General features: G+C 37.2%; 1 protein-coding gene across 4 annotated transcripts in view; it reads right to left on the bottom strand.

Moving 5' to 3' along the window:
* The window catches only part of LOC129777468 (dnaJ protein homolog 1), a 204,725-nt gene that overhangs the window by 59,230 nt on the left and 130,675 nt on the right, over positions 1-14,820 (bottom strand). Inside the window, exon 3 of one of the 4 annotated variants that reach the window (XM_055783738.1) lies at positions 9,899-9,952. The exons of the other annotated variants lie outside the window; for them this stretch is intronic. The gene's annotated coding sequence lies outside the window, so the exon portion shown is untranslated. The remainder of the gene's footprint in view (positions 1-9,898; positions 9,953-14,820) is intronic. 4 annotated transcript variants of the gene reach the window in all.

Here is a 14,820-nt window from a genome sequence, read left to right as displayed (position 1 = left end):
ATATCTTGTTGAAATTCCAACTGTTTGTGGTACCTCGAAATATATTCAAGGACTTATAAAAGTTGGACGGAGTGTAGTTACCGGATATCCATTTCGTCTCTAGTTCTCATACCTCTAGGTAATTGAGAAATATAATAATTAACTTGGGTGTATTTTGATGAAAAAGAAATGCTTTGTATGTACATAAAGGACAATTTCCTGTAAAAAATTCACCGATATTGATTGATGAGATTTTACAGAAAATAAAATACTACTTATCAGTTATCCGGCTACCCCTGATTTAGAGCTTGCCAAGGAGAAAAATAAAATTTTCAAAAATCATACATAATTCAAAAACGATTTTTTAAATTAAAAAGTTTGAGATTGGAGCAGTTCCATGAAAAATGGATCTACCGAAAAAGCAGAGAAATCCGAACCTAGGAGCACGGACAGAAGCAGAACGTAGGACTTCGATTGTTCGGAAAATGGTTTTTGAATTCGATATTTTAATTTTTATATCAAAAATTCAGACCTGCTCTCCCTTTTGCTCTTAAATTTTGAATGTAACACATGTCGAATTCAATGTAAATAGTTATCAACATTCCATCCTATCATCAAATGGTCGATGTTGAGACATGACGCATACCAAAACACATCGAATCTGAAAAAAATAATTCAAATCTGTTGATCCATTCTCGAGTTAAATCATGACATACAGTGTTGGAAAGAAAAAAGGAAACAGCATTACGATTTTTCAAAATAAGTATTAATTATTTTGATTACGCCATTTTTAAAAATCAGTCGTAGTTAAAAATGAAAATTGTGATTTTGGGTATCTTCCATCATATGTATCAAGTTTGAATAAAATCGGAGAGGGTTGATTATCATTCAGTTCACAATATTTTGCTAATATGGGCAACACCAAGAGGCGATCTGACGTAGTGGTAACATGCGTGCCTCTCACGCTAAAGGTCACGAGTTCAAATCTTACTCCCGATGTTTCCGTCAGTACTTCTTCTTCTTCTTGAATGGCGTTAACGTTCCCTGTGGAACTTTTGCCGTCTCAACGTATGTATGCACTAGCGTCATTTATTAATACTTAGTTGAGATTTCTTAGCCAAATAACACGCCTTGAATGTATTCCGAGGGGCAAGCTCTTGAATACGTGTGACCACAGTGCAAGTATAAGGAAATTTCTCTGACGAAAAATCCCCCGGCCAGAACGGGAATCGAACCCGAACACCCGGCATGATAATGTGTGACGCTAACCACTCGGCCACGGGTGCACAAGTACGTCAGTACTTCTGGCTATGCCGAATTTCACTTTTAGATGGAGAAAACGTTAACCGGACAGCGTATAGAATTCCCTTCTTCCGAATTTAAATTTGCAGAAGACAGTCACACTATACTCTACGATGGTTTATTAACGAATGAAGCTCTGTACATTACGTGACCTATTTATATGATACACGCTCTAGTGAATTCCATTGTGGATGGTATCTTTGCTCGGGTTGTTCTAGAATGTTCCCTATAAACAATAGACCTTATATTATAGCAATAGAAATTTCCTGTCCCTGTATGACACCTTTCTAGAAAAGTCAGTTTGTTCTCTGATGAGTTGTTATTGTTTGGATATCGGCTTTTGAGGTAAGTTGATTGTTTGCAATAATACCTTTGACTTCAATTTACATTTCAGGTAATTGAGTGCCCTTTGGAGCTCTTGTAAAGATGAGCTATTTATTGTTACTTACATTCGTTTAATAAATTAATCCATATTCTTTTGTTTCAGGTAAACCTTCTGTGTTTTGTGCTTAGTTTTAGTGTTTTAGTTTAGAGTTTTTAGCTATAATTTAGGTGTAATTTGAACTTATTTGTGTTCGTTGTGAATAAAGTGATATGAAGAAAATATGTTTTTTTTTTGAGTTCCTTGGCACACTTGAGACACCCGACATTCTTTCAAAAATGGAAGTAAAAGTGACGAACCAGCCAAAAGTGTTGAATACAAGAACATATATATGAGCTAGCTGAAAAAGCTAAGTGAGCACGAACAAGGAAAAAATTTATGGCCTTCCAGAATACAGGATAGGTGATCAGGAAAATTGCAAGAGGAAAAGAGCATAGTCACTGTGTTGTCTCAAAATTTCCTGAAAAACCCCGCACAATTTGTCCAAAAAAGGGTCCAGGACAAAAAAAAACAGTCAGAGAAACGTAAGTTTTGACACCGATTATCCGCAGAATATTCTGGCTAGCTCACCGCGAATAACGAAAATCGCGGATAACACAATGACGGACTAAAAATGAGTTCAAACCACGAAAAAAAAATGGTAAGAGGTTGTATCTAGGACACGGCCGCATATTTTCTACGTAGAACTACGCCATTATATTATGCAATCCACTTGTTTACCACGTCGAATATTATTTTAGAATGTATCGAAATTTTTATAATAGATTATGTTCTTCGTTACAAATAAATTTGATGAACGTCCTTTTACGTTTGATATGATGCCTCGAACTACCAAAATATGTGAACGGAAGAATTGTCAAACGATCATTGTATTTTACATTTCCCTCTGAAATTATTGCACATCTCATGTTTACGTAGTTCTCGAACCGCGAAAGATCGTTCACTTCTAGTATCTGAACAGTACTTGCATGTATTTGCAAAGCGGATTCCCTCAGGCACATTAATTTTGATGTTCGTATTAGGAAAACACAGCTCAGTGGGAAAAAAATACCCCCGACTTGCATGTTTTCACAAAGCGGATTCCCCCAGGCACATTGATTTTGAAGTTCGTGTTAGGGAAACACAGCTCGGTGGGAACAACAATACCCCCGACTTTCATGTATATTTGCAGAGCGGATTTCCACAGGTACATCAATTTTGAAGTCTGTGTTGGTGAAACCCGATTTATGGCCCACCAAAACTTGTCAGTTAGAGCGTTTAGATAACGCTTCACATTTTACAGTTGTTCAATTGTTCAGCTCATGAAAAAGAATATTTTATTAATTGTGATAGACGCGTAGAAATATTTCCTATCAATTGATGCAAACATCTTTCCGATCTGTTAAGAATTGTTCGAGTTATAAGCATACGAAATACGGGTAGGGTTAGCACACAAATCGGCAGAACAAATGTATGGGAAAAAAGGAAGTTCTTCCAGTTTTCATGAATTCAAACCGTTTAGAGATTAGAGGAATGTAATGTATAGCATTTCAAACAAATCTTAGAGAATTTCCGATTCGATTGGTATGCAAATCATGAGTATTCGTTCATAGTGAAAATAGTTATTAACGTTAACTTTATTTCATCAAAACGTGACCTGTTTTCTGATTTGGCACCCTTCCTGAAAAACATAGTTCTACGTCAAAATATATTTCAGCATGAAAACTTGGTTTTATATATACAGAAATCTTTAAACTATCTATCTACATGGTCATGTTCACCAGCGGTCAGATTATGTGAAAGCTATGAAAAAAAAAGAGCGAGTACCTATCACTCACTGACAAATTTCGGTGAGACCTTTATACTTTCTATGGAACTCGCTGTCGCGCATAATCCGCACCGCGGATCATCCGCTCGCGGGTTCCCACTGTATTGTCAAAAAAGCATCGAATACAACGATGAGTTGCTCGAAAACTCCAGCTATACTTAAGTTGGGCCCTTCAGTTCCGACGGTGTGGCGGGCATTGAAACGTTCCCAAAACATTGTATGTTCAAAATGGTTAGTGCACTCTACGTTACTACCTCGACACGAAGAAGCAAGACTAGAAATCGAACCTTGGAACATGGTTCAAGGTTGGAAAAAGGTATGACGAAGTTATTCAGCATTGTGCTTCTTCCTGGTTGCTTTTTTACTTTTATGTGTTCAAACCACTTAACAATTAACAAAATTGTACTGAAAGTTTCACAGGCAGGGTTGCCAACTATAATTTTAAAAAATCAGGAAGAATGAAAACAAAAATCAGGAAAAATCAGGATAGCTCATAATGGGTTGTTTGAAAAGTTAATGTCGATTTTTGGTAAAACAAAAACATAATGTTCAATCAAAGCATTATAATTTAATTTTTTATCCATAGTTCTGTTTCATAATCTTTCGCCATCTTTCACACAGCTTAAACATCCAATCCTCCCAGAACATGTTCGCTTCCTCGTCGAAAACTGCTGCGAGCCATACATGTGAGGAACAGGTTGCTTGGTTGTAGCTCATAATACAGAATACATTCCAAATCCCACGCGAAGACCGTATATGTAAAATAATTAATAAGCATGGTATAAATCCTCGCATAAGCGGAAATGCTAGTGTTTCGCCTGACCTTTTCATCGTTTATATTTTTTTTCCGAAAAACCTACAGCATCACTACAGTCAATTGCAGAGAAATCAATATTTAAATTTTCACTGAATTCATCATCCATGCTTTTTAGGGGATCTCCGTAGCCACATTGGTTGCGCGTTCGCTTAGTAAGCGATCGATCGTGAGTTCAAAACTCAGGGCCCCTATTGACCATCTTTGTGTTGTTACAGAATAACTACGTCCACGCAACAATCATCAGCGATGGAGATCAATCCACGGTCGAAATAAGATCGATTCATCCATACAACTGCTCTGCTCTGCAAGAAACATCGAGCTGCTGTTCTATAAATAACTCAACAATGGATCAACGACTGTCTCCGCTGTCCAGTCTTAACTGGATAATGGAAGAACAGATAGAAAACTCTTACGCCTAAATGGCTACTGTGTAAATGTGTACCATTTGCAATGGTATAGAAGGGAATACTCTAACGCCGAAAAATAGCAACTGTGTAATGTGCTAATTATAGATATGATAAATATGTGACATGTACACGATAAAAATTCGGCTCTGTTACAGCTAATATGCTAATGAGCCTAAAATGAACAAAAGGGATAAAAAAAAATCATCCATGTTTTGGAATGAATCTTTACTCAACAAATGAGGAAAGCATATCAGCAGTGGAACACTTGTTCAATTTTTCCTAATTTTTATGACATTTAGTACGGTTATAGATATATTTAACATAGTCCCATCATTAAAGTTGATTCTACTTTATATCAGAAGAACAAATCTATATATATATATATATATATATATATATATATATATATATATATATATATATATATATATATATATATATATATATATATATATAAATGGATTTCTGTCTGTCTGATTCTTATGGACTCGGAAACTACTGAACCGATCGACAGGTATGTAGCGGTTTTTGGGGCCGGGGAAGATTTTCATGATAGTTTGATACCCCTCCCCCCTCTCTAAAGGGGGCCTGCCAAGCAAATGCAACCAAATTAGGCATCTGGAGGTTTTAGGGTGCAGTAAATGTTTCTATGGTGGTTAGAAACTCCTCCCCCCTCTCTAAGGGGTGGTTGCTATACAAATGAAACACAAATTTCTGCATTACTCGAGAATTGATCAAGTAAACGAAACCAAATTTGACATGTGAAGGTTTTAGGATGTACTAGTTTTGGTGGAAGTACTAGGAATTTTTTAGTAAAAGGTAAATTCAACGGGATCGATTAGAAGATCAATCAATGAACAATTCTGCGATTGGACTCATGAACTCGCGCTTAGTAAGAAAACGTGAATGTTTGTTGAAGGTATTACAAACAAAATACTGGCCGGGACGAAGTTTGCCGGGTCAGCTAGTAACATATAAAATCTATTTATATTGACAATTGTACACTCTGAAATGTATTCCTACACTAATTACTCTGGGGATACATCTACATACACATTATCCTCAATAAAGCAATGTTGTTCCTCAAACTTAATCTCGTTGTAATTTCATAAATTCATCAGACAATCTGGTTTCATAAAAAATTCTAGCACTGTTTTGGAAAACCACAAAACAATTAAGGGTAGAGATTAAAAAAAATTAAGTACAACTTTGCGTCTAGAGAATTTAACTTAATGTAAGATATATACAAGTGCGAATCGGAGAACTATCATGACAGAAAACTTTGACATGGAAACCAGTATATTTATTACGAATAATGTAAAAAATACAAAAATCAGGTAAAATCAGGATGATTTCTGAAAAATCAGGATAAATCGAGTGTTCGTCAGGATATTAGGGAGCGTGCTAAAAAGTCTGGGAAATCCTGAAATATTAGGAAGCTGGAATCTCTGCTCACAGGTGATTTTGTCATATGAGAAAAAGTTCAACTTGGACGGACCGGATGGATATAACGGCTATTCTTCCCATGATAGCATAGGAGACGTAATCGACAACACCATTAGTGTTGGGAAAACGCATTTTTGTTGTTTTTTGGCCTGCAAGCATAACCATGCATATTTCCAATAAAATAATCTGACCAGTTGAAGGATATTATCGGCAAAACGAGAGCCTGGGAGATTTTGCCGATTAAAACATATTTTTTTCCATTTGAAAAACGCTTGCGTCTATTTATGCGGACAATCAATCATTTCAATGAACATTTGTCCGTATAGCTAGACGTAATCACCAGGTTGCTTTGTCTGTAGTATTAGCATTCACATTTCCAATAATGATCAAAACGTCTCCGGCGATAGTTTCACTTGTTTTTCGGATAAAACAAAATAGGTTTGGAAGAAATTCAGTGAAATGTCTGCAAGAGGTGCTCTGGATTTATTGCGAGTCTATGATAGCACCGACACGGAAGGGGAAAATGGATCTATTTCACCGGCAACGATTCAAGACGAATCGGAATTACAGATGACAGTAGAATGCTCATCGAGACCTAGAGCATTCACGAAGCGGATGTCGGATAAAATCAAGCGTCGAGAAAAAAGGTCATCCAATCGAAAATCTATATTGAATAACTGCAGATGTAAAAATATGTGTGGCGGAAAAATTGGACATGATAGAAGAAATCAAATCAATTCTTGGTTTTTGAGATAGTCGGAAATGGAACAGAAGTCGTTTATTCTTCAGTTCAGCAAACGTTGTCCTGTGAAACGACGGCGGGTCCAGATGAATAAGCTACTTTGAATTATTTAAGAAAATGTTTATATGAGTACCAATTAGAAGATGAAAGAGGAATACCACAGGATGTATGTTGTACTTTTTTCCTGAATACTCTGGGATATGATAAAAACAGCAGGTTCGTGTTTTTCAATTAATTGAACTTGTAAAGACAATCTGCAATGTTGGCAATTTTAGCAACATGATTTATCGATATCACGTTCACTTGCATAAAGATGGTGGAGTGGTGGAGAAACGTGGAAGATATATACGGCAGAAAACACTACAAGATTCCGTCAAACAGGACATTATGTACTACTCACCGATGAACTCGCATTATCGCCGAGAGCACGCTCTGCATGCGCTTTATCTACCATCGGATCTGTCGGCCCAAAAAATGTTTAATTCTTTCAACGAGCGCCAGTTGCAGAAAAATGACGGATCTTGTAGCTATGGTTTCTACTGTAAAATGTTGAAAAATTGAATGTGAAGTTCACCAAACTGGGTCACGAAGAGTGCGAGCGATATTACGCTCAACACATCCACGTAAATGAAACTGCACACTTTCCCCTATCAAACGATGTCGAACGACGAGAAATGTCCGCTACAAACCAACCCACATGCGATATGGTTTGAGCTATCTCACGAGTTATCTCGGGACAAGAGGAATACGATAAACATCGGGAGAATACGACGATCAACGGATATTTTTTCTCGGATATCTTCAAAAGGTAACTTAAAATTAAGTTCATTATGCCAATTCTAATTCATCATATTTATGCAGGTGGTACAACTTCCGAGAATGGAATCCTTCAAGGAGATTGTTTTTTTTACAAAAGGATTGTGACATACAATGAAACTTTTGCTCCATTGGGTGGTTCAAGTAATGGTCATGTTCATGTCTTTTTGTAGAACGATGTAATTGCAGGAAGGAAAGCAAATCACATTGCCAGTATTCTTTATAAATTTCTCTTAGCTCTAGAATCTAAATCTGTTGTGACCCTATGGCTTGATAATTGCTTGGCACAAAACAAAAATAGGGATTTCATGGTATTGTTAGTCTCACTCATCAACTCATCTGTAATTGAAACCCATAGAATCGATTTGAAATATCTGGAGCCTGGGCATACTTACATGTCAGCTGATTCTTTCCATGCTTCAGTTGAACGTACAATGAAGCATATCTCCCGCGGAGATGTTTACAGTTTTCCTGATTTTGTTGACTGTGTCAAAAAATCCACAAACGATAATGAGCCAAAAGTTTTCGTGATGGAGTCTTCAGATTTCTTCAAATGTGAATTTCAGTTCAAACAATCTGTTCATAATAAAGTTAAAGACAGACCAAAGTTGGCAAACATTAAATATATAATCTTCTTCAGAGGCTCTTTTGATATGAAATATTCTTACAATTATAACCATCACATGATGAAATTGAATGTATTGACAAAAAAAACAAATAAAAGATGTTTTAAAGCCTTCATTCAATTTTATTGACCAGCTTCAGCGACGGAAGTCAAAAATCACAAAAGGATTTTATAATTAAAAAAGTTTTACCACTGATGCCGATAGATGAACGAGACTATTGGCTTAATTTGTCTGAGACTCGTATAGATTAATATTTTAAGAGTAGTTGTTGTATTATATTAGCAAATAAGGAATTAAATATGAAATACGTTTAAAAAATCATCGATGTGTTTTATTGTGCTTGGGTTAAATACTCAAAATAGATATTCGCAAAATAAATTAAACAGCTTGAATTGCAGTAAAATTTCTATACAGCTGCTATATTTAAAATATTGGTAATATTGATTACGCACAATAAAATGGACTGTTCGTTTATGTAACTGATTACTATGAAAATAAGTCGAATTTGATGAGTGATAATGCGAAGAACCAATATTATATTACTAATATATTTTACTACTGATCTGATTGTTTCGTTATCTACTTGAAGATTCAAATGCAGAGATTGAGGTATTTGCATTTATTATATGAGCAGCGTTTCAATGGTTTCTTATATTCATCTATTAAGTAACGCTAAGTGATAAGATACTATCATGAATGGCATGTTTGGACTCTACAAAGAATGTGATTCAAATGTAAATATAGCTTGTAGCACAAAATACTGAGGATTGTTGTTGTTGAACGGTGTATGAAAGCTGTATGGAACAACGTCTGTTTTGCGGACAAACAGTAATTTTTCGGAAAGGTGTTTTCAAAATTGCTCAAATGTTTTCGAACAAAAAATGTTTGTATGCATGTTGAGCATACGTATTACGTTGTATAGAACGTGTATCAGCGAAAAAGTCGATTTTCAGTTCATTTTGTCGTTTACGTCTCCCATACAAACATGGGCAGTATTGGCGTCATTCGCGCAAAGAACACGATTTTTCTCTGAGACGATTCTAGTGAATGCGTTTAAGCGGAAGGGACCTACGAACGCACCGGAACTCAGGCCCATCGAAAAATACTGGGTTATCATGACACATCCCAAGAAGGTCAAATATGATCAAAACACGAAGAAACAGTGGGTTTCCGTACAGAAGAAGCTGCAGCCTGACCTTATGAGTGGAGTTGAGCGCAAGGTGCGAGCATTCTCCAATTGGAGAAAGTTAAAACTCTAATTCTAATGATCCCGAATGATTAGTTGTGAATAATAAGGGGCTCTTGGGAGGTAAGTTCATTCAGAACAGAGTTCTCTAGGCGTCGATCTTCAAAATCTACACTGAGCCTTGCGAAAGGACCGAATAAAAAAATACTGAATTTTACAATAACGTGCAAATGTATTCGGACTGGCTAGATTAGTTGTTTGCGACCCTCACTTCAGAGTGATCGCACTTTCAACATTAGAGCGATGCCACGATTAATGATCACGGATGTACGAGATTCCACTTAACTTTATGTTACTCCTGAGATAAACAATTACACTCATTGCTTACCCAATGCGACATCAAGAATATCACCAGATCATTCTGTGGATTTCGACAATGTACCTGTAAATGAAAGAAAATACGTTTTGGATGAATATGGTTGGAAAAATTCATACGAAGAGATAATTTAGTCATTCAAAACAGAAATCATAATAATTTAATCAAAAACGAAATCAATAATGTCAGCATAAAAACCAAAATCATGCTGAGACCTGAGCGCGGAACATATCGCAAAACGCTTTACTCATTCCGTCGAAGGGGTTCATTAACTACCACAATTTATTATGACATTAACTGTCGAAATGAATCGTGTTTTCCGCATATGGTCAATACAGTCGCTGGGATTTCATCAATGAATCAATAAAAAAGAAACATTCCTACACGTTCGATCAAAACAAAAAGCGTATCAATTAGTGTCAGCAAACAGCAGCGCTAAGTCAAGCGCTAATTCACGCATGGAGCGGACGAGCATGAACCCAATCCATGGTCGACTCGGTGTCTCACCCCGCGACACTTGCAGCAAATTGTGTATCATTTGTTCTGACAGTCAAACTAGCGCGGTCACCAATCATACCGTACGGAGCTCGCCAACCAATCGATTTATTAATTTATTAACGCCGGTACTTTGTATTTCACACATCACCCCTCGAAGAAATTCCATGTACAGACGACCGTCGGTCTGCTGCTTGTTTGACCCACTTTCGGTATCGGCATCGATCTGTCCTCTCTGCGGTAAACCACCGGCAGAAAATCTCTGTGCGCGCTGGGTCGAGACGACGCGAGATTGAACCGGTCTGGCCAAAAATATTTGCCCTCCCCTCCCTTCCCGCTGCGAAGGATTCGGAGCGATATGAAAAGGTGAAGCCAGGATTCCATTACTCACGGTCGGCAATCATTCCTGAAAGAAACAACCGCTGTCAACCGTCCGTAACTGGCGAAAATAATCACAAAAAGGCCATTGCCAGTAGCAAGGAACTTTCAGCTGGCGGCGCAAAAACGCAAACATTGAGCACAGTCGGGAAGAAGCAAAAACTGTAAGAAATTATTAAATTGTAGTTTACACAGTGTTTACCTTTTCCAGTCCAGAACGCCGCTTCGTGTAGCCCCGAGACAGTTGGACTCGAGGAAAAAAAAATTCAAGAACCATGCGAAAAGGTCATTGAAATCAAGGAAATTATTGTTTGTACGAATGTATCGCACGGAAGGAAGTGGTGTACGGAGACTCAGAAAAAAAGCTTCTCTAGTCAAGAACAATGCAAGTCCTATGGAAAACACCCTGTTACATGAATGAGTTCAATTCGCTCGCGCTTCAGTCAAAACAATGTCGCGAGCGGCCGTTGAAGCGACTGTCCGACGGCGGGTATTCGCAAGAGCTCCGCCACGACAACCAATGTTAATATTATATCCCCATTCCGCCGCCCTTTACGATCCCAGAATAATAAAGCTATAAATTTTCTCGCGACTCTTTACAATTCAATTGACAACTTTGGTTATCCTTTGTTATGCGATTTTACGAGAATCTCACGGGTCGACAGATAAACGATCCGTGTCCAAAGAGAGATCCGTCGAACGGCGTCTTTTGGGAGGTGCAACAAAAAAGGAACACCCCAAGGAGGCAATTTACATGAATACGCGGCGATGGTTTGAGGAGGATATTTGTGCATTCTCTGCAAAACACAACCACCGACTGGGGGGAGGGGATCCGCAAACCAAGGGAGGGGATGAAATTAATTACGTCTCATAATCGAGAATAATTGGTGACCGGTTGGTTGCTTGACACTGACTGTGAACTTCAGTGGGATGCACTTTAGCAGGAAATTTAGTCCAGCGTATGACGAGGATCAATATTCTCCGCTCGCAGCGTGACTCACACAGAGGCACAGAGTTCATCATCAGGTTTTAATAAAGGTATGGTATAATCCCGGCTTTGGCATCATCCGGCGGAAGGGTTATGAAATAAGCTTTATTGAGCCCACCAACGAAGCTGGTGCTGATGGCGATACCTCTCATCGATACGCACACCACTCAGTCTGGCTCAATTCTGTTTTCGATAGACGCCATGGAATGTGCATTGAGGTCGGAATACAAAACAATGACAAAGGCTGGAACAACAAAACGAGGATTTAATTAATTCATATTTTAATAAATTGTTATTGCCATAATATTGCTGCTTTATCCTACAGGTTTGTACGACAGATTTGTTATACATGAACTAGGTACTTGAGGGGGATTTTTTTATAAAACTCAACTCAAACAAAATGTTTGAGTGAAAATACTAACTGTTATTCGTTCCATCACGGAATACTGATAAACATGAAATATGGTTTCATTTGTAATAATTATTAAATAAAATTATTGAATAACAATTAACATATCCGCAGCACTACATTAATCGAACTTCTCATGATAAGTTCATTTGCACTTTTCTCTTTTTTTGCCTGCTTTGTCATGGCTCCGATGGTTGTGTTAATTGCAATGCCAGATGCATTTCAAGTTAAATATTCGCTAGCGTTCACAGCTCCAGGGGAAACATAAAACACGAAACGAGCAGAATAAGCGATCTTTGCTATTTCGGGCACAGAAAGATTCTGAGAATTTTCCTCAGAGGAGATGTTTGTCTGTTTATTATTGGATTATAGGCTGTAAGTCCGTTACAATACTTATACGCTAGCGACAGCTTACTTACTATGCAAGGATGGAGTGTACCTCGCAAATATTCTCTTTTCGCTATCCCTCTTCGTCGTTTCTACTTTAGTGGTTGCATAAGTTGCCCGTTATTGACAGCTCTGTTCGGGAAAGCACACAATTGGACAGAACAAATCTATGAGGAAATGGGGATGCTTCCAATTTTCATCAATTTAAACCATATACAGACTATGGGATTGTAATGTATAGCATTCAAACAAATCTCAGAAAATCAAAATCCAATTCGATTGGTATGCAAATCGTTAAAGTCCGCTCGCAGCAAAAATAGTTATTAACGTTAACTTTATTTCATAAAAACGTGACCTGTTTTCTGATATTGCACCCTTAATGTAAGACGTAGTCTTACGTCAAAAGCCGAAAACCTTGACGCCCCTCGTTTAAGATAAACACTTCTACCTTTCGCTGGTACAATTGGACCAGATTGTTCAAACTTCATACAGTTCATTCTGGCTGCTGCTCCTAAAATGAACTGTGATCCCTTCTCGCTCTCATTTTAACTGCAGAACGGGCTTAGAAGCCTGGTCACAAGCCCCACTAGAATCGAGAATGGGTTCATCGGAACGCGGCTATCGTTTTTCTTTACATTCTATGAAATTCTCGAAAATCCTGCATTCTGCTTGGTCGATTGACACAATCAATTTGTGCTCGCCAGTTGTGTTGTCAAAAATAAGCAAATCTACCAGTGTTAATTATTGAATTTCGTCCCTTCCTAACATCATATCGGAAGTGATAAACATGCGTATTGAACGTAATTGTTTGAGGTCCTACGTTTACAATGCGATTGTGTCTATGACAGTACCTTTCTATTTGTTTCTTTTGTACTTGCTTAAACTTTCTTTTTGGCTCCAGATTATCATTATTAAAATACAATTGCTGATAAAAAGTTGATGAAACTTTTTGAAAATCATCATGAAACCATAATTCTTCGTGAAATAAGGTGATAGAAGTTCTGATCCGACCCCCTAAATAGCAACGGTTATTTCGGTGAAAAGTAACAGAGGCAAAATCAGAATTTCCATCTCACGACATTTTGAGGTCGGATCAGAACCTTTCTGATGTTTTATAAATAACTGCTTACCGCATACCGTTTACTGCAGGCAAGAGGTAGATTAAATTGAAATTCTGAATGAAGTAAATGCATTCAGGAGAAAATTCACATTCAAAAAAAAATTATGCAAGTGGGGGAATTAAACTACATTCATTCATTAAATGAAGATAGAAAAAAAAAATCATAGATTTGGATATGAACTAAACATTAGATGAAAATGAAATTCTCTACTCGAATTGTAATATAGATATACATGGGATCAAGAGTGTTTTGAATTTATTATGTGATTCAAGACACGACCGCATTGTTGACGTTGGACTACGCTATTATTATTTAATTCGCTTGTTTATAGCTTCGAATATTATTTTCGAATGTACCGAAATTTTAGAAATAAATGTTTAGAAGAAAATAGAATTGTCCTCGCAAGAACAATACACAAGCCGATCAAGTGTTGACGGAATTTGTTTTTTCATGCCAATGCATTGAAAATTTATGTCGAACGCTATTTCGGTTACATTTGACATACACTCGGCTACAGACGGTTATGTACTTGTTGCTCCAGCACCATTATTCCACATCTCATAACTACATCAATCTAATAGGTACCGCATGGAAACGACAACAATGACAATACTTGCAATTTTGAAATATATTGCTATATGTTATTTACTGTTGTCTCAGCGGTATAGCATTTCTAGGCATCGTTCGTACAACGCAAGCAGAACCGCAGCAAACAAAGTTCAATATAGCATGCACACAGAGCCATAGACGAATTTCATGCCAACTTGTCTTAGGAGTGGGCAGCCCTATCTCAGGTAGCCGTGAAACGTTGTGCGCGTAAAGACGTGGGTCATTGTGGGCCAACTTTGTATACTTGAAACATTCAAAAAAGAATTAGACTACTTTCTGGAAAGGGCCAACACAATGTTCTTGTTGTTTTACGAAAAAAAATATAACTTAAAAACTATGATACCTAGAAAATTCTGATCAAATGATGAAATATAGGAAATTGTTTCATAAAAAATACCAAGAATTTTGCTGAAAAAAATAATATTCAGGAAATTTGAATTCATTTTTCCCGAAAAAGTATTTCTTTGAAATTAAAATATATATATATTAATAGCCCCTACAATTTACAACAAATTGTCCATAAATCGGAAGATGGGTACTTTTACAG

This window comes from Toxorhynchites rutilus, chromosome 3 (assembly GCF_029784135.1).
Source record: "Toxorhynchites rutilus septentrionalis strain SRP chromosome 3, ASM2978413v1, whole genome shotgun sequence".
In the NCBI taxonomy this organism is placed as follows: domain Eukaryota; kingdom Metazoa; phylum Arthropoda; class Insecta; order Diptera; family Culicidae; genus Toxorhynchites; species Toxorhynchites rutilus.
Note: the sequence above shows the minus strand (reverse complement) of the source record. Positions and strands in the feature narration are given on the sequence as shown.